Raw genomic sequence first — 21,467 nt, 5'->3', positions numbered from 1 at the left:
ATAGGTATGACTCCTTATTAACTATTCAGCTTTGTCATTTCTATATACTTGCAGTTTCTAAATGAACAACTTAGACTGTAGTAGGAAAGCAGCTATGTGACATATGTACCACCACTGCCCTGGTCTCTGACCACACTTTTGATCAGCTATAGATTTATTTCACCATGAACTCAAACCTTTCCTTCCACTTCTCAAAAGGTCTTGTGTACTTGGCCAGTGCCAAGTGACCTCTAAAATCTTACATAAAACTCCTGACAAATTATTGTTTCTAAATGGGCTAGACTCAGAATAAAAATTTAGTTTACTCTAGAAATTTGCTTTGCAAAGCTCCCTCTGTTTCCTTCACAAATAATCCTGTTGTAATTTCATTCTGTTGTGACAAATACTATGGCCAAAGACAGCTTAATGGAGTAAAAGTGTCTGGTGATCTTGTCTTCCTGCCTATTTTTTTTAATATGAAGCCAAATATGTGTCAACTTAAATACATGCTTTTATTTCTTCATACAAAGCCAAACTTCTTACTTCTGGTCCTGCATTCTTTCACTGACATCACATAGGTGAAGTTATTAATTTCAAATTAGTTCTATGCAAGCTTTGAGAGAGACCCCAGTATAAGACAAGCTGATGCTATGCAATTCCATGTTCATTGTATGATGCAGTGGCAAGCTGATTTCTTTCCCTAAAGCTTGCCCAGGAAAAAGAAAAGGCATACAGAAAAGGTGGAGTTTCTTGTAGTCTCAACCATTTAAGGTACATTTGAAATGGGAAAGGAATGGTCATGGGAGAAGAAAGCCAAAGTGAATAGAAAAATTAGTTCAGCAGAAATGACAATGAATGATGTGTAGCAACAATAGAAACAGCATACAGTTTAGGTGCCAATGCATGCAAACCAAAGACCACTAGTATCCAACAAAATTGAGTTTCTTGCAGGTTATAGCATTGGAAAATAAATACAGTGGTAAAATAAGGGCTCTCAATAATAGGGTGCCAGGTAGTAGGGAAACTCTACAGTGGATGTCACGATATTATTTGGGAGGAGGAAAGACTGAGTGAATAGAGCCTATGTCCGGTACCTGATGGAAGCAGATGCAGAGATCCACAGCCAAGCACTGGGCTGATATCCAGGAGTTCAGTTGAAGAGAGGGAGGAGGAATTATATGATCAAGGGGTATCAAGATCATAACAGGGAAACCCACAGAGACAGCTGTTTGTGGGACTCTGAACCAACAGCTAGAGAGCAGGCATGGGACTGACCTAGGCCCTCTGCATCTGGGTGACAGTTGTGCATCATTGGGACCAGGACCTGTCCCTGATGCATGACCTGCCTCTTTGGAACATATTCCCTATAGTGGGAATTGACCTCACATGTAAAATGGTAACATACAAAGAAAGTCCTAGCATCTCCTAGAGGTTCATTGTTTTCAGTTGGGTCAGTTCTGGATTAATTCAACTTTGCTGTTACATTAATGATAGAACTTCTTCAGGTACTTAGGAAGATTATGCCGAAGGGACCTGGAGAAAGACGAGGCTTGCCCCAGGGCAGTGACTGTGACAAGAATAGAGGCATGGGACCTGTAGGTCAGCATCTCCAACAGACCTCCACAAACTGAACACTTGGGATGAATCTCAGAGACAATTTGCATCATCTTTAGTTCAGAGGCCATATTCTTAGAGTACAACACAGATAAATGATGCTCAGATAAAAATGTCTTTTCTCTTTAAAGGATGCCTTCTATTCATGTTTAAAAAAATCAAATCATTGCAGATGCTTTGCTCCTCTGCACCCATTGGTTCAGTCTCATTTCAGAGATGCAAGAATTTATAATTGGTTTTACAATTGTCACTGAGGTACCTTAATGACTTTTTACAAAGTATTTGTTATATGAATGTCATTCCTGGAAACCAAACTGAAGAGGAAATTAACCCATGCTCCTACCACCACCACACATCAAGCTGTTTATATTCAGCCTTGCTTTGTTCAAGATCTCAGCCATGTGCATCCAAAATTTAATCATAGGACAATGTTTGACTATTATGTGTTTATTGTATAATTGCCATAATTATATTTTCAGTGACTGTGTGTCTATAACAGATTTATGAAAATGAAAATTGACAGGCTCCTTCACTGTTCCACATCCAGGTATGGAATTAGTTTTGGATTAATTTTTCCTTTCTTCCTGTTTCTTTTTTTCAGAGAGAGAGAAGTACTGCTTTCAGGTGAAGAATGATTTTCTGCCTTAATGTCTCCAGGGTAGCACCTTCTACTTCCGGGGAAATTAAAAAAAAAAAAAAATAACCTAACTATTTTAATTGCACACATATTTTTGAAGCTATTATTTAAGAATTATATCCCATGTATGTCCCAAAAGAAATATAGGGGCTAGAAATAGAGGAAATGTGAAGCCTAATTAGATATTTGTCTTAAAATAGGACAGAGTCTAGGTCCTGGATAAGGAAGTATGCGATAGTATGTGAGTAACTAATGTCCTATTAGGCAATGTAACTCTCCCTTCCCATGGGAAATATCATTACTCAATCATTATGCTCTTCCACAAAAGCATAGTACAGTTTAGTGTCTTTCTCACCACAACAGCTACAAGGTGCATTGCTACAGAGAAACTGGAATGGCTCCCAAAGGCTTGTGTGTGAAAGGCTTGGTCTTCAGCTTGGTGCTGTTGGAATGTGGTAGAACTTTAAAAACACAACACAGCGCAACATAAAACAACACAACACAACACAAAACAAAAAACCCTAATGGAAGGCTTTAAGCCCCTGGGGGAGGGGCATGCCCTTGAAGGGATTGCCAGTCTCCTCTCTGTTTTCTTTGCTTCCTGTCTTTGGTGAATGAAATGGCTTTGTTTCATCATGTGCTCATCCACTGTAATGTGTTGCCTCACCACAGGCTCAAAGCCAGTAAAACTCTAGAAAACATGAGCCCAAATCAAACCCTTTCTCTTTAGAAAGTAATTCTCTCAAGTGTTTGTTATGCAAAGAAAACAAAAGACATGGGTCTCATTTTCTCTTGAATGGAGGTAGGAATGAACATTTTTTTTTTTTTTTTTTTTTTTTTTTTTAAATCTTGACAGCTTCACACTTTAGACCAGACTGTCCTCGAACTCAAGGGATTCTTCCTGTCTCTGCCTCCCTAGTGCTGGGATTAAAGGTGTGCGCCACCATGCCCAACTATGAAGAGTATTCTAGCTTTACCATGGGTTAGTCATGTGGTCAATGGCACTGTTTGTGGGGGCATTAGAAGGAGTGAGTATCTGTAGGGCTAACCTAAATTTCCCACGCCATGTACTTGATGGTCACTGGGTTCTAGAGAGCATTTAGTCAACTCAGTTTTCAGAGAGGTCTAGGATGCATGTTGCTGCAGTACTTACTAGAGCTGTAGTAGACAACTCATCCTCTTGAGCCATGAGATAAAGAAGAGGACTAGATCTTAGAATTGGAAACATTAGCAAGTGTCCATTGTGGACACCACTTTGTAGTTTTATCCATGACACTGTCCTTTTCCTCTGCTTGTTCTCTTCTATAAGTTCTCCATCCTTCCTCATAGCATACCCTTCTTCAAGTCACAGCAATGACCCCAGCTGTATCCTCTCTGTGTTCATCGTCACCTCCACTACCTCAAACATAACATTAGTCTGAAGTTTTTGTTTGTCCAAATGTGTTCACTCCAAAGCAGGGTGTGAAGTAACCTGGTTATTTGTGTTGGCATGGTGGGGGAATGTCTAGATGCTACAACTGAATTTCCTCAGCAAATGATAAGAATGATGCTGCTCTCATTATATGCAGACCATTATTTTGTGGAAATAAAGGAAAATTAAACGACTGTAAAAACTTGAATATGTTTATGAATTAAAACTTCAAACATAAAATGCTGATAACAAACCCATTTTGAATAATTAATCCACAGTGTACTGTGGGGTCAGGGACAATTATATGTCAGTCACTTTTTGATGAAAACACCTTCCCTCAGTCCTGTCTATGTAACTGGGTGACTCTATTTCAGTTGATCTGGAAGTATCAGCCTAGGGATAGTAGTTTATTTGTCTTCACTATGGCAGGTCATGGCTTGGACCTACCTACCCCTCTTTCTTGCTTATCTCTTTAATGATGATGACATTTGACTCCTTTACAGAATGGCTAAGATCTAATAATACTTTATCATCTCAAGAATTCATATTGTGAATATTAGCCTAATATCTTATAAGGAATTTGCATGTCTTATTAACATGAGACTTTAGTCTTGTTTCTTATGAAATGTTTACGCTCATCTTTCTGGATCTGGTCTCATTCCAAGGAACACACGTGCCAATCTGGAAAGTCTTGCCCAAACTTTGTTTCCATGGTGTGGTGGTTATTACATTCACCTCATAGAAGAAGGCCTTGTCCAAGCCATTGAAGATGGACGATGTCATCTTTAGAGAGTGTCAATATAACTTTAGTTTCTTCCCTGGATGGTGTGTGTGTGTGCGCGTGTATGTGTGTATACACATGCACTATATTCCTCACTAATTTTTCTCACTATCTATATCCATCTTCATATTGTTCTTTGTCTTTCTTCAGGATATATTCTGTGTTCTTCAATCTTCACCAAAAAAAAAAAATATGCATCAGATGGAGTGGGTTGTAGTGTATTCAAAATTCCCATCATCTCCTTTTAATATCTTACTATTCATGATAACTACATATGTTGATTGACATGATAAATCATTTCATGAATTTCCATCTTGAAGCAAATGTGACAATTGTTGTCTCACTTGAACAAATAGAAGTCTGATTTATGTCTTATGAACTCTGTGAGGGCAGGGTTTATGTACTGCAGTATTTCATACTTTGTCATATTTGGGGCCATTAATTTTTTCAGTGGGACTTTAGGACAGTAAACTGAGTTTGTGAGTTGTGTCACTTAGCTAGGTTAGGATTGTGCTGTGGCAATAAACCATAGCCAAGTTTCTCTTATTTGAAATTATAAGTCTTTATTTCTTGCCTCTGTTGCATGTTTCACAGCTTAGTTGGGAAACTCATGTCTCCTTCAGGAATGGAGGTCATGAGGGCTCCACCATCTCCCTTTCCCTGTTCCTCCAGGAGGAAGGAAGAGAGTGTGATGTGTTACATGCTGAATTCTTTACTTTGTTTTGATTTTGTTCAGCTTTATTGGGTTAAAATTAAAGTATCATGAACAACATCTTCTATCTTCTTACATGTTTACCCCCTGTCACCATGATCAACTAAACAAGAATTTCTGATAATTCCCTTCCCCCCATTTTTCTCTTTTGTAATCCATGACTTTCTCTAACATACTGCTCAAGTAATCATTAGCTATTATTGTTTTATGTTCTTTTGTTTATTTTTTATTTAAGTACAAATAGTTTTGCATATTCTAGATTTTTATTTTAATGAATTCTTTGGATTTATTTTTAAAATAAACTTGAGCATTTACTCTTTTTTTCTGCTGTCTCCTTTTATATAATAATTTAGAAAATCACGCATGATGTGCGTGTATTGACAGCTCATTCATTTTCACGACTGAATAGTATTCTACTGTATAAATACGTCATTTTATTTATTCTTTTATCTGCTCATGGAAAATTGGGATATTTCTAGCATTTTGTTTTTTTCTCAAAGTGATAACATTTTGGTACAAATCTTCTTGCAACTATGTGCTTTTACTTATCCTGAATATGACTTGCAGAGATTTTCTAAAGTGGTTACACTGTTTTACATCCCCTCGGAGTTCTAATTGCTTTAAGTGCCTGCTACCACATAATATGGTCAGTTCAAAGCGTTTTAGCCATGGATCCATTTTATTTATTTAATTATTTATTTGCTGTGCTGTGATTTGGTTAACACAAGATTTTTTGCAGCACAGAACCAGTTTCATTCTGTGTCACACTTGTTTTTGTCTGAACCGGTTTGGCCATTTCATGCCCTTATGCCTAAGGTAGACTAATAGGCTTCACATAAAAGGTACTCTATCCAGCTCTCAGTCCTGGGCCCCTGGAAGCTCTCTGGATGTTACCTGCTATCACGGTGCCACCTTAGGGGTTGAATGGTGGATCTTTTACCTTTGATCTGACTTGGTCTGACCTTTTCTTTCCTGCCTGCTCCTTTTTCTACTTGATATATTTTGGCTCTATTTCAGAGATACCACCCACCACCCCAGTGCTCTGCCATTGGGTAAGCTCTTTCCCTTCCTGTCACCACCTCTTATCTAGGATTACTGTCCCTATCTAGAAGCCTAGACCACCACCTTTCCTGGAGGCACCAGACAGCCTTGCAAAGAAAACAATATAAAGCAAGCCCGCTGGCAGCATGCAAGGAATTCATGTGGAAACTGTAGAAAATGAAATCTCTGTTCATCTACCCAATATGTGTAGCAGAGGCTCTTCCCCAAAAGGAGTGTATTTCCCTGGAGCATCCATCAGCAAGAGACTGGAAATCGTGACTAGTTTTCAAGGTCAGGGCAGATTTTGGCAGGCAACAGGCAAGATAATCAGTACCTGTCTTGAGGGGAAGATAAGATGGACAGGGGAGCATCTGAAAGACTAGGCTCTGTGGTGGGAGTTTCCTGTCAGGGTTAGAGTAGGACTCAAGAAGAAGGCTTGGGCACTTCACTTATTGGTGACAAACCCAGAAATGTGTCCTCAAGTCATAGTACAAGCTGGAACATGAGACAGGGCTGAAGATTGAAGCAGAAGCCACCTGGGATTTGGGGTACCAAGTCCAATTCATGTACTCAGGACTAGTGATGCCACAGAGGCCCCAGGGGATGGATTAAGCTTCCAGAGTTGACTCATGCCAGTTTGGACCCATGAGGCAAGGCTGGAGCTGCTCCAGCTACGGCTGCAAAGGAATGGGTGGAGCTGCAACTAACAGATAGGTTATGACAAAGGACACTGTGCCAACCTCTTTATGGAGGACTGAAAATGAAAAATCCCTTCTAGAAGTGAACTTGCACTGAAAGAAACCAGGAAACGAGGCAGAGCGGCAGTTTGTAGAGTAGATCCTTCCTAAAGGTGTTACAATGTGTCGCCTCTTCCCAGGACTACTTCTGGTGGTGTTGCTCTGCTGCAGTGTGCAGAGGGTAAACCAGATGTACTAGGACTTCTAGGAAAAACTGCCTGCATTGCATAAGGGGGGAGGAGGGCAGAAGACCACCCACAGCTGAGGCAGTGGAGAAAGAAGCTTGGCTAAATGTAGCAGCCCTCCTCATCTCCACTTTCTGACACCTGGAGGATCCTAATAAACATGAATTTCTGATTCCACAGATGTAGGGCAAGGCTCAGAAGACTGTATTTCTTACACACTCCCAGGTGACGTCTGGCACTTGCTGGTCAGTGAAACAGATTCCAGGTAGCAAAGAAAAACACCATTGAGAGGAGGAAGCTGATAATAGAGTATCCAAGCAAAAATAGTTGTCAGAGTAAAGGGGGGGGGGATGCAGGCTGTTTGCACAGGTGATGGGGGAAGACGCAGGGAGTGGAAGCAGGTGATATGCAGCTGGAGATAGTCAGTGCCCAGTATGGTGGGCCTTTGTGGGATTCTGTTAGTAGGGGCTGATTTTCTATGGAAAGAAAATATAGTCAATGGGCCATATGGACAAGGGTTTGATGTTTGGGTCAGCTCATTAGTAGCTATTTGACCTTGATTAATTAGTTTCTTATGAGTTTGCACACTAATCTTGGTTGTTGGATGAAATAAGTTACCACATGTAAATGAACTTGGATAGGTCTGTTCCATGGCAGGTGCTTATTGTGATACCAGGGACCTAACTGTAGGGAAAGAGTATTGGAAACATGGATCATTGGGGATAACACATCTTAATGGAAGGGGGCCGAAGCTTTAGACACAGTGCAATGCCAACCCCTTAGTGACAAACTGGGATAAAAGGATGATTTTTGTACTTGGAAACAAAGAAATAGGGGGGAAAAGGGATTCCTAGGCCATAGTCCACTTGCCAGCTAAAGCATTAGGGGCCGAGCCATGGTGTAAAGTTAGTTCTGCCGAGACTTTCCAGCTCAAGATCAGACTCATTTCAAAGGAATATCCAAAAATGGAAGTCCACCAGCCCTGTGAAGGGAAGAAGGAGACAATAGACCTGAACCTCCACAGCAAGCTGTCAGCAGAAAGGACAGCATATAAACCTCTAGTTAGTCCAAGTATGCATCTGCATTCTTGCTGTTAGGCAGGTAGTTGGATATTAGAAGCCCTGGAAAGCATTGGGGCTGGAGTAGTCTATAAAGCCAGAACACTGTCTTAATTAGGGTTTCTGTTGCTATGACAAAACACCATGACCAAACACAAACTTGGGGATGGAGGGTTTATTTCATCTTATAGCTTGTAGTTTATCATCCAGGGGAGTCAAGGCAGGGATCTGGAGGCAACAACTGAAGCAGAAGCCATGGCGGAGTGCTGTTATCTAGTTTGCACCTCATGACTTTCTCAGCCTGTTTTCTTATAGCACCCAGGACCACAGTGGTCTAGAACTTCCAATATCAATCATTAATTAAGAACACATACCACCGACTGGCCCTGGGAGGCATTTTCTCAGTTGAGATAACTTCTCCCCTAAAGACCCTAGCTTGTGTCCAGTTGAATAAAAGCTTCCGGCAGGAACTGACTTACTCATTACAGGTCAGAAGACTGAGGGACCTGAGTCATACAGTTTGGCCTTGGAGGAGACTTAACATCATGAAATGCCTGAAGGATCCTAAATCAACTATCTGAAGCTGGTTTCAGAAGCTCTAGCAGAATAGGATGACTGCATGGCAGGTAGGATGCTTTCTGACAGCCCTTTGCTCCCTCCTGTGAGAGTCAAAACAAACAAGTCTGTCAACTGAACAGAACAGGATCTTTCAAGAACAGTTGCCGGTACCAGAGACTTTAGAAATAACACATGTAGATCAGGACATTTGGTGTTGGGATACTGGCCCTTCCCATCCTTAGTAGGTATGCTGTATTTCTCAAATAAACACTGCCTGTCTTCTGTATTATGCTCTGTGTGTCCTATATGAAGTATTTTGATGGGTATTGCAAGCTGAAGGGGTCTAGAATGTGATACTGGTGACAACATCAGTTAAATTGGAATAATCCCCCAAACACATCCCTTTTTCCTGTGCAATGTTCATTTGTCAAAATGATCCATTTAAAGGCATCCCTGATTTGAAGAGTCCCATAACCAGAGACTCTTAGAGACCTCCCAATCCAATCCTTTTGTACTTTATTGTATTCATGGGAGACAGATAGGTGGGTCCCACATCTCTCTCTGATTCCCCCTTTTATAGCATAAGAGGGGCTACAGAGCATGAAGACTGAGTCAGTTCCTGCTCCACCGAGTGTTGTGTATTTGGCATTGACTATTTATCTGAATTCCTTCAGTTGCTGCTTCCTATAAAACGAAAACAGTTTGTCTTAGACATAGTGCATGTGTTGACTGAGTACAAGACCAGCACTTGCTATAAACAGCTATGTAGGTTTGGACTCTTTCTTCTCCCAAGTTCTGGTATTCTTAGCCATATGGCAATACCTCACAGTCCAGGCTGACACAAGAACATGTAATATAGGACAGCTAGAAGGGAGTGATCAGGGAATAATTCACTAAAAACTTCCTTGATTTTTCTTTGAAATTAAAATTTCATAGGACATCCTATACTTTTATCTTCTGTACCTGTCAATTCTACACATGAGCATTAAAATCCAGCCATCTATGAGAATGCCTATGTTTTCATCCTCTTTTTTTACATGCAAATGTAGAAAACATTTTTATTATTTATGTGGAGAGTTAACAAAACTGACTTGTGACTATTTGCCTTGTCCTTGATTAGAGCCATGGTTACACACATTCCTTGAGTAGTTTGTGAAGTCTCAGAGGCTTGCAGATCTCTCAGTCTGTTCTTATCCAATCACAGGAAAAAGTACAGGATGTTCTCTTCTGAACTTACATCTTTAGAATGGGTTGAATGCCTTTTCCTGAGTACATCAGGTCTAAGGCTTTGTTAATTTGGGGGAAGGACAGATTTCCAGTCACAGATTCATCAACTTTTGTCTTTTTGGACATATACTCAGACACCAGCTTGGGACACTCTCCACAGTCTTCCATCCTCCAAAGGCAGTGCCTTTCCATGTGTGTCCTGTCACCAGCTGGAATGGACAAGTGGAGATTTCTTCACCCGAAGCAGCTATGCCAACCACCACACTGACTCTCCCGGCTTTGTGGGCCGCCTCAAGGGCTGTTCACATGACCTTCATGTTGCCAGTACACTCAAAGGAGAAGTCTATTCCCCATCTGTCATCTCAGTGAGTACTTCCTGGATGAGTTTATTGAAATCTTGGAGGTTAATAATTCAGAGGCTCCAAATTCTTTGGCCTTTGCAAATTTATCTTTACTGATGTTGATACCAATGATGCTGGATGCACCAGCCACTTTACAGCCCATAATCACTGTCAATCCAACTTCTTCCAAGCCAAAGATGGCACAGGTGGAACCAAGCCCCGCCTTGGCAGTGTTCACAGCAGCTCCATAGCTGCTTGAAACACCACAACCGAGAAGGCAGACTTTATCCAGAGGTGCTGAAGGGCCAATTTTAGCAACAGAGTGGTCAGCCACAACTGTGTGATGGGAGATGTCATTCTGTAAATATGTTTCTAGTATTGGTTAGTAAATAAAGCACTGTTGGCCAATAGGAAAGCAAGATGGGCGGGACTAGGAGACAAGGAGGATTCCAGAAGTAGTAGGGAGGAGCTTAATGATGGAGGGCCTACAGGGTAGTATGCTGGGCTCTCTCCGGGAAGATAAGACCACGTGGAAATACTTAGATTAATAGAAATGGGCTAATATTTAAGAAAGAGCCAGCAGATAAGAAACAAGTAACAGGCCAACAGCATAATATCAAATACAGCATTGCAATGTGTTATTTGGGGCTGGTGCAGTGGTGGGACCAGACTGGCTGGGAAAACCTACTCTTAACAACTGTGTATTCAGAAAACGTGCTGGTTCCCATGAAATGGTAAAGAGGCTTTCCTTTGCAAGTGAATCTGGTAGTGCCATCAGGCATTAGCCCTTCCTCCTGAGTGACTCTTATCTTCTGGTAAAGGTTTGTTTTAGGAATCAGACAAAATTTGCATTCTCCACACTGGGGGATGTAAAGTGGGATGACAGTATCACCTGCTTTCACCTTACTCATCCCCTTCACCGGCGCTTCCACAATCCCAGCACCTGAATGTCCCAAGATCACCGGGAAACTCTGCTCAGGGTATAGGCATTGGTGTGGCAGACCTTAATGACCTTAATTGGAACTTCACGAGCCTTTGGAGGTGCCATTTCTACTTCCTCTGTGGAGAGTCTTTCTGGCCTCCCAGAAAACTGCATTTGATCACCTGATTCGCCATGTCTGAAGTTGGGGTTCATGAGCAAAATGTCTACAATAAGCCTAGCAGATCCTGGGTATGGGCAGGTGGTGTGTGAGTGCTCTCATCCTCTTTAATAGCCAGTGTGGTTGTAGTATTAGTGCCTCTCACTGACATCCACCACAGAAAAGAGAGAATGTAGAGTTTTCATGTGACTGGTTGACAGGTGAATGGAGGTAAACGACCAAGTCGCTTAACTGCTTTGTGAGTCCCTGAAGATGTTATGATCATTTTTGGAAGCAGGAATTAATGTAGAGTCTCCATTAGAATGGATTTTCCAGTACCTGTAATGAAGAGAGATCTCTGCTGACCGACCACCTTAGAACCTGAGGGATAATGGAGAAATAGAGCTTATTTTAAGCTAGGAGTTGGCTGATGCTGGTGTGCAGCTCAACCTGGATCACTACCTGTTTTTCCCATAAACACATTTGCAGTTGCTCATTTAGGAAGCATCCAAGGATGCCTGCATGCCACAGAGCCAAGCTGAGCAGTTGCAACAAAAACCAGATGGCTCACTGATACTGAAATGGTCACCATTTACACAGAAGTTTGTTAACCCATGTTAAGCTACATTTGTGACTGGTTACTATTACAGCATACCCAAGCTCGCTGACTGCAATGCAGGGATGCTCATTGGTTGAAGGAAAGTAGGTTATCATTGTTTTCAGGTTTATTTCTTTACTTTCTATTTGAACTCACTTTCTTGTAGGCTCACTAACTGGATTTCACTTTTGTCTGTCTGTATCAATCACCATTTTATCATTATGAATTTAGTGATCATTCATATTGATTTGATTCAGTTCTCAAAGGAGATATTATGTTAGACCTCTTTAGTTATATTTGATTTATTCAACCAACCCTCAGCTTAGAAGAAAGATGATCCTCCCACTCCAGGCGTTTGATAAATGTTTAATTGTATTGGCTCTAGTTTTTTTTTTTTTTTTTTTTTTTTTTTTTTTTTTTTGGTATTGGAATTTTAAAAGAAATATTTTAACCCAAAGGAATTTATTTTAGTGCAACGGGTAAGATAAAGACCTAAATGAATGCCTCCCCCTCCAAAACAGAACAAAGCAAAAAAAAAAAAAAAAAAAAAAAAAATCCTGCTTATTTCCACACCGTATGGGAACAAAGTTCCCATCTCACTATTTCAAAACTATTTCTTTTATAATTTGAAATTTTGTCCGTAAGAGGTGGTTCAGCTTTTCTGTTGAATTATTTTTATATTCTCTAAAAAGTGCTTTTCTTATCATTTTAAGTTGAAAAACAAAATACAAAATTTATGTGTTCACAGTAAATAGACTTCAAGAAAATATCTAAAGTACTAATAGCTTTACTGTTTGTATGAGATTGTGTTTTATAAATTTTGTAGTCATTCAACAGTTGAATAATTTTCAAATTCTCATATATAGAAAAATGAAAAATAAATTTATCTTTATAGGAATAGAAGCTTATTCATTTAAATATGAATCTTAATTGTCTAATTTCTTTGACAATTATATATTCTATCTATCTTGATTGATTCTGCTACGGTCTTAAAATGCTTTTTTTTTGTGTGTGTGTGTGTGTTTTAGTTTTTGTGAAGTTCCATTGACTGTCAGGTAAGCTCTTACCTTTCCAGCCACTGCCATTTGTTGTCTTTTATTTACTCTGGCAAAACTCTTTTATTCTTTTGCTGGTTCCCAAGGCCTCCAAATTCTATTGAGATTTGGATTCATGCTGGCAGGAGCCCTGGGTCCTGGTGATGAGATGTACATTTGAACCCCAGAGTTGACAGTGGTTCTAATACCTCCCCAATCTCCTATCTTGTACCCTCACTTTTTGCATCTGGAAAGTTATTTGACCCATTGTCATTCCTCTCAAACTTCCACCATCTCCTAAAGTCTACACTTCATCCTTTGCATTTCTCTCACAACTTTCCCATTGTCCACTCCAACTTCAAACTTTTATTATCATTCAGTTGGATTAGCTGGTCTCCTCTTCTATGGTCTGGTTTTCTTTCATAGCCTACCAGGGTTTTACATAAAATAAAAGACAGAGGTCAGCTCTTTGGAAAAAAAATGATGGCCAATAAAATGCCTTCAAAGTATAGGTTGAATGGTATTCTTATCTATATGTCCTGTATCCTGTAGTCACAAGCTAGAACATAAAAAGTATGCATTGTTTACACAGTGATGGATACCTGCCTGTGTCCTACATCTATTGTTAAGTGAGAGACACCAACAAAATTAGTTATCCAGATACATGGTTCTCAGTGTTCACTGTTGATGTATTTCACAATCTAGAGCATCATGTATAAGTGAGACTTGAAATCAGATGAAAATATGGCTACTGGTTTTACCCTCTTTTTAGTTTCATGAGTTTGAACAAAAGAGTTAACCTTCCATAATTTTAATTTCTCATTTATGAAGATAGCTGTTTTTATTATTGTGTCAAGAATTGTATGAGGGGATGGTTTATACATGAAAGATCTTTGATTTGGTATCATCTACTTCCAAGTGATGGTTTGTTATTCCCAAAGCTAGTAATTTATTTTTTAAGTCTTATGTGGCATTCCATGTGCCTACATCAATTGATGGCTTAACTGGGCCTGACATGTGCAAGAAGGGCTTATTCAAATGTTGGTTATAGGTAGTGGGGGTAGCTGGGATGGCCTGGTCTTGAACAAATGACTCACACAGCAGTGTGTATCCACCAGTTTCCAACCTGAGTTTCTTCACAGCATGATGATCTCAGAATTTGATGAACAAACATAGATGTTGTAATATGTCTCCAGGGCAAGTGTCTTAGTTGGCTTTCTATTGCTGTAATAAACACCACGATCAAAAGCAATTTGGGAAGGAAAGAGTTTGTTTCATCTTACTCTTGGGTCATCTTCTATTTACTAAAGGAAGTCAGAACAGAGACCTGGAAACAGGAATGTTGCTTACTAGTTAGCCCCTGTGGCTTGCTCAGTGTGCTTTCTTATAGAACTCTGGACCACCTATGCAAGGGTGGCACCACTCCCAATGGGCTGGGTCCTCCAACCTCAGTCATCAGTCAAGAAAATGTCACAGAGACTTGCCTATGGGTCAATTTGACAAACTCATTTTCTCAAGTCAGGTTACCTCTTTTCAGATGATTCTGGTTTATGTCAAAGTGACAGAAACAGTCTGTCCAGGACAGAGAAGCTGTAGAAGACAATTGTATAACATGACCTCTGCTGTAGTATTGGATCCCAGGCCACAGGCCCCCCTATCCAAAGAGAGGCATGTCCCATAGCAAAAGGGCTGATGGTGGGGGAAGCGGCCATTATTATAACCAACTCATGATTGTTTGCAATATGTACATGGTCTCAGCCTTTCCCTTGTTTGCTACTTTCTCTTGTTTCAACTCAATGAAGATAATGTATTGCCTTTAATCTCGTCCATTTCCCATCTTAAAAATGACTTCAGTTTTGATTTTCTGACTGTGATTTCAAGTTAGGAGGATGGTTAGAGAAAGAAAATCAGACAAAGTAGAACAGAAGGGAGAAACAGGAGGAAGAGAAATAGGAGGAGAGTTAGATACTATAACTGCAGGATGGGGAAGAAATAGAATTCTAGAAGCAATTTTGATTCAGAGTGCAAGACAAAAATTGTTTTAAAATTTTGTTTAGCTGCTGAACTATATTCCCTTGAATGTGATTTTTGTCCAGAGATTGGGTCACTCAAGTCCTGAAATTTACTTGTGCAAAATGTACAATTCCTCTTAATCACATGAAGCATAATGCTACTCCATACGTGATTTGTGTTTTAATGATCAAGATTACTTTTGGTTGATACTTACTTATTTTTTAGGCTAACCATGGCCATGTTTTTAAATACTCATAGTGAGATATTACGTTTGCCAGAGAGTAAGAATCTGGGGCTTTGCTGTTAGCTATTAAATTCAGGTATGGCAAAATAAAACAAAACAAAACAAAAAACCAAAACCAAAACAAACAAACAAATGAAACATAGCCTTCCATTTCCTCCTGCTCCACGCATCATTTAAGGCCATAGATCCCGAGGACAATGTCAAACATCCAAGCAGCACTGTAGGGAGAAACCTCACAGGCACAGACTCCAGGGACTTCAGAACCACCTAGGCTGTTGCTCACTGACATAATAAACCCTGGTATCATATTTTTCCATATTCTTTGAGTGGAATTTCCCCTTTCAGCTCTCTACTTTGACAATAATATGTTCAGTCACTTAGAGGCCAGGTCAGACATGCTTTAAAATCTTCCCAAGGTAAAAATTTGAAATTGGATTTTTTTTATTTGCTTTGTTTACTACCAAATGCTCTTCAGTAAGGGAAGAACCTGGGACAACCAGTTGGTTGTGTGAATAAAAATAAATGAATGTATTTTTCTCCTGGTTTTTTTTGTTGTTGTTTTTTAACCTGAGAGACCATGGCTACCACAAAATATCATCAGAATATGAAAGGATAAGCACATCTCCAGAACTTTATCTATCAGAAAAATAAAAGTTAAATATTAAGGTCAATCCACAATGAACCAGAGTGTAAAAAACACAAATTCACTTTTTTTTTTTTTAAAAAAAAAAGAAATGCTAGTTTCAAAATGTGAGAGTCTATATAATATGATTAATTTTATTAATATGTCTAAAGAATAGGTATATTAGTTGGAAAAGAGTATGATCCACCATAGAAATACAAACCTCAAAGGACAATTAGAGAGGCTATTTCCACCCATAATAGGACAGCAGCAAATTCTGGTCATGGTCATAAGTGTTCTATTCCCACTGAAAGGCTCTTCTATAGTGAGGAATAGTCTTTGGGCTCTCCCAACTGAATGAAAGCTGCTGAGACTTAAGACCTTCACTGGACCATGAACTCTGGCTCACCAACACGCTTTCCAACAGTAACTCCAACTACATCTGCTTTCTGGGAAAGAGTATTCATATTCACACACACACACATACACACACACACACACACACACACTTATACAGAGTTCAGTAAAACTTGATAAACACGTAAATGAGGAGTCTTGAAGGGCCACCTGCTTTAGCTCTCATCATCTTCCTACATTCACCACTGTCATAAGAACAGGATCTTGTCTTTTATCCTGCCCCTAAAATCAGAGCTGACTGGGACAACAGTCAAGCAGCTGCATGTGGGTCCCAAGCATCTTGACTGTAGTCACATATTAATCACCACTACTCCCCTATCTAGTACCTCTGTGACTCTTATTACTTAGTCTAAGTCCTGTGGCACAGATAACTTATTATCTAAGCTACTCATGACGTAGGACCAACCCCTCCTTCTGAAACTGTTAAGACTATGCTGCATTTTCTGGTGAGATCGAAGCCTCTCTTACTTCAGTAACCCATGTACTATGTTGCCTTCTGCTCTGCTCTGTCCTTCTCTTATATTTATGGTTGTGAATTTAACCTTTAACAGCTGAGCTATCCCTCCAGCCCTCTGTCCTTCTCTTTATCCTCCTCTTTTTTTCCATCTGCATCCCTAAGATTTGATCTGTGCTGGTAATGCTTTGTAAAAGCCTCTGGAATCTGTCTCTCTTTTACTTCTTGTAATGCAGGTGATTGGAGTCTTGTGTTGCATCTTTTTGACTACCTTAAGTCCAAACTGGAGATCCAGATCCATTCTCTCTGACTTTTGAACATTCTCAGCCATGCCACTCTATATTTTAAGCACTATACTATAATAGATGCCATTCTGTAAAGGTTCTTCTCTTAGAGTCATCATTTCTTTGTCATGGATCATTTCCTCTGAGATAAACATCTTTAGGAATAATTGAAATGGTCTTTGTAAGAAGCATATTGTGTGACCATGGTTGCCAAGGCAAAGTGTTTTCCTCTGGGCTGGACATGACCATTGGCCTGAATGTGTCAGAGATTGCTGTGGTGACCTACTGAAAGATACTTGTCCCACAGTCATGACAATGAAAAAAAAAAAAAAAAGCAGAACCATATAACAGTAGATACATCTGTGATTATAGTCATGGAGGCATTAACACTCTTTTGTAGAAGGAAATAGAGTTATAGGATTCTTACCTGGGATTCTGCTCACTTACCTCTCTTGCCTCTTAGCTCCACTTGGCTACAGAAGTGCAAGAGTATACAGGAAGCAGAAAGTTAACTGAATAAAGGACTTAATACTGTATCTTCCTTGAGGTCATCATTCATGATAGGGTGGGACTTTGTTGTGAAGCAGTTGTTTTGGGTCACCCATACTCCTCTCAGTAACTCTTCACTATGTTCCTGTCTGTGAGCCACATAAACATATTGATGCTATTTGGTCAATAGACATTTTTTCGCATATCCCCAGGAAAAAGAAAATGAATGCAGATCTTGGAAAATATGCCTTTACTCCAGCTAGACCTTCAGTATTCTAAACCTTTTCTTATTGGTAAGGTGTCCTAAGACTTCATTCATGTTCAGTCACTGTACTTCTAGATAACACCATGGGGAGTGTGCATTCCTCAGGGGCAAGGAGACTAAACAGGATCTCTTGGAGACATTGGACTTAATAGCAGTAAGCAGTATGTGAGCCCCCAGCTTTGCGAACTACCAACTTTACTGCATTTGGCTTCATGTGATAGTTTATTGATTCCAGAGATTAAACTGGTAACTAAAAATAAAAATTTTCTCCCATTCAAGACATTTTAATGAAGCTACCTCAGCCTCTAAGGCATTTCTCTCTAATAAATTTATTTTTCTACAGTGGCAGCATCATTAAAATAGGTTTATGGCTTATATTCATGTGGTAACAACTTTTAAAAAAAGACATAATTCAGATGTGTAACCCCTGAGATCTTTATTCCAACCAAAGCTTCCTAAAAAGCTACTTTTTTGTGTGTAAATTTCTTCTTAACTCAATTGTTGGACAGTTTTACTATGATTGTTAGCATTTTCCATTCCTAAGCATATTTTAGTTTTGCTAACACATGTGAAAAGAGGCTGTTTTATATTCTCACTCCCCTCCCCCACTTCAATCTTGGAAGGCATTCTAAAGTTTCTCAAGGGTGAGCACAGACAATTATTTTGAGAAAGAATTAGGCAGAGGTTGTTAATCCTGGCTATGCATTAATATCACCTGGAGATATTTTAAAAGTCCCTGCCTAGGAGCCACTCCACAATGATGAAGCCAGAATCTCTGCTGAGGCTTCCCCAGGTGATTCACTGTGTAGCTGTGAATATGAACAATTGAATTATAAAACCTTTGTAAAAATTTAACTCTTCCATGAACAAGGTAGTACAACCAGATAATTCTTTAAACTCATTAGTAGCTATTGGGTGATTTTTCTTTTTCACGATTTTTAATAGTAAATTAATTTTTTATTAACAAATAAAAACTGTGCTTTATTTTGTTTGCCTGCCATGGTTTTCTTTGTATTGTTCTTTAGGAGGTGGAAGCTCTGAGAATCAACAGGGTATGTGCTCTGCCACTGAGCTACACCCTAGTGCTGACCATATTTTGAAATATACATTATGGAATTGGTGAACCAAGTTAATGAGTGGGTATGTAACCTCATCTAACTTCTCATTTTCATAGTGAGATGGATAAGGGCACTTCATAGTCTAGACTGTAAGAATACATTTGCACCTCATGCTGGAGGTAGGAGTTACACAAATGAGCTGCGAATGTTTTATTTGCTCTGTTAACTTTCAAGCTAGATGCTATCTGAAGAACAGACTCAGGAGGAATGCAAGACTCCATGGCCTTGTTTTTTTGAGCCCCCCCCCTTCTTACAGATACTAAGGGGAGGTAATAAGAAGAAAAATCTCACACCATGAATCCCAGAGATAAGATTGGCTACCTGATTGGAGGGCAAGACTAAACTTTGAATATTGACTGCTTATATTTCCCTTCCCAATACAGTCTACTGGTTAAAGGTGAGATGGAAGAGAGACATTTAGGATGCTAATCCACTGTCTTCTCAGATGGCTGGTTCACTGAATAAAACACAACTTAAAAATTCTATTCTCAATTTTGGCTTATATGGCAGGCACTAGAGGTCACTTAGAAGATCACTTAAATCCACTTCTCTAGGTGACTTTCAAAATTGCAGCACAGTATTATGACCTATAGTCATCATGTTATATATTAGAACTCTTAAATTCATTTCTTGTCCTGAGACCACCTCTCTCTGAAGCTCCATCACACTCATGCACGAATGCACACTCCAGTCTCTGGTAACCACCGTTCTGTTCTGAGTCTACAAATACAACTTTCTTAGCTGGCACATATAAGTGTGACCACACAGTATTTGTCTCTCTTTGTGTGGCTTTCTTCACTTAAAATAGGCAGAACTCTTTAGGTTCACCAATATGGTAAATAACAGGATTTACTTCATTTAAAAGGCCATATGAGAGAATTGTTCATCTGTGGATTACTTTTTTTGGACTATGTTTTTGTCTATGGTGAATCATGCACCAATAAACCTGGTAGTGCAGATCTCTCTTCTACATATGACTTTTTCTTAATCACTGAAATATATTCAGAAGAGAGGGGCCTCTGGATCATGTGGAATTTCCACTTTTAATTACTCAGAGCATCATCCATACCACTCTCCAGTGGTTGTACTAATTTACATTTCTGCAGTGAAGGGGAAGGCATTTCTTTTCTTTACACTCATACCATTGCATTTATGTTTTTACTTAGTTATTCTTTTGACGCAGAGAAGGTAGTCCCTCAGTTCACACACACACACACACACACACACACACACACACACACACACACACACACGACTTACCTTGATCCTCTCACCTTTGCCTCCCAAGAGCTCATGTTACCACGGGCTTGTGATACCACATCTGGCATTCACAATTGTTTTCTTATTATAAGGTTTTTTTTTCATCTTTAATTGTGTCTATGTGTGCATCTCTCTCTTCCTCCTCTGTGTGTTGGTGGGGCCCATAAGATTATTGACTTCTCAGGAGCTGGAGTTAGAGGTGGTTGTCAGATGCCTGTTGTGGACGCTCTGGTCACCAAACTCAAGTCCTCTGGGAGAGTAGAAAGTGCTCTTAGTGATTGAGTCATCTCTCTAGGTCTCTCACTTTCTAATCAAATAGAAATTGCCTGTGTGCAGGCCTATATTCCCTTATACTCAGATGAATTTAAAGGCTAGCATGGGCAACTTAATGAGACCATATCTCAGAAAAGGTAAATAAAAGAGCTGTTTAGAAATATAACTCTGTCATATGGTGACTACCTACTATGGACTAAGCCCTAGGTTCAATCTTGAGTACCACATGCATTTTTTTAAAATCCTTTAAAAGTCACCAATCAGATATTCTACTATCTTGTGTATCATGATCAGTTATCCTGGCTTTCTTGGGACTAAAGGTATTCTGGAATATAGAATTTTCATTACTAAAATAAAAAGAGTAGAAACAAACGAGAATGTGTTATTTGCCCAATTGATGGAGCATTGTAAACTCTTTGAGGCCCTGTAAGGCAGCATGAAATGGCCACCAGTCCCTCTTTTGAAATTCAGCTCTTGGTTTACATCTACTTACAATTCTGAGCTCATCAATGGTCCCTCCATTTACTCCATCATCAAATTACTATAAGAAGGGATTTCTTTCATAGTCTAAAGGCTTTGAGTCTTTATAATTAGAAAACATCTCTTGTAATTTTCTCTTGAGTTTGAGTACCTCACATGGAGGCTGATCTTACTAAAACTTCATATAAGGAGGAACTGATATTTATTGAGTGCTAGATGCTTACCTGTGTGACCTCATTCTGTCCTCATAGAAGCCTAATGGAGTTGGCATTATTGCTTCCATTTTCTTTTTGAGATAAAATCTGGCACTAGGGAAATGTCCAGAGATCTACAAGGATGACCCCAACTAACAATTGAAGAAATAGTGGAGAGGCTACCTTAAATGCCCTTCCCCGATAATGAATTTGATGACTACCTTATATGCCATCCTAGAGCCTTCATCCAGTAGCTGATGGAAGTAGAAGCAGACACCTACAGCTAAACACTGAGCCAAATTGCTGGAATCCAGTTGTAGAGAGGGAGAAGTGATGAGCAAAGGGGTCAAGACCAGGCTGGA

At 39.6% G+C, this 21,467-nt stretch overlaps 1 pseudogene; it reads right to left on the bottom strand.

Moving 5' to 3' along the window:
* Positions 1-9,946: 9,946 nt before the first annotated feature.
* Positions 9,947-11,397, bottom strand: LOC127238780 (alcohol dehydrogenase class-3-like; annotated as a pseudogene).
* Positions 11,398-21,467: the final 10,070 nt, after the last annotated feature.

Source organism: Phodopus roborovskii, unplaced genomic scaffold (genome assembly GCF_943737965.1).
Source record: "Phodopus roborovskii unplaced genomic scaffold, PHOROB, whole genome shotgun sequence".
Lineage (NCBI taxonomy): Eukaryota > Metazoa > Chordata > Mammalia > Rodentia > Cricetidae > Phodopus > Phodopus roborovskii.
Note: the sequence above shows the minus strand (reverse complement) of the source record. Positions and strands in the feature narration are given on the sequence as shown.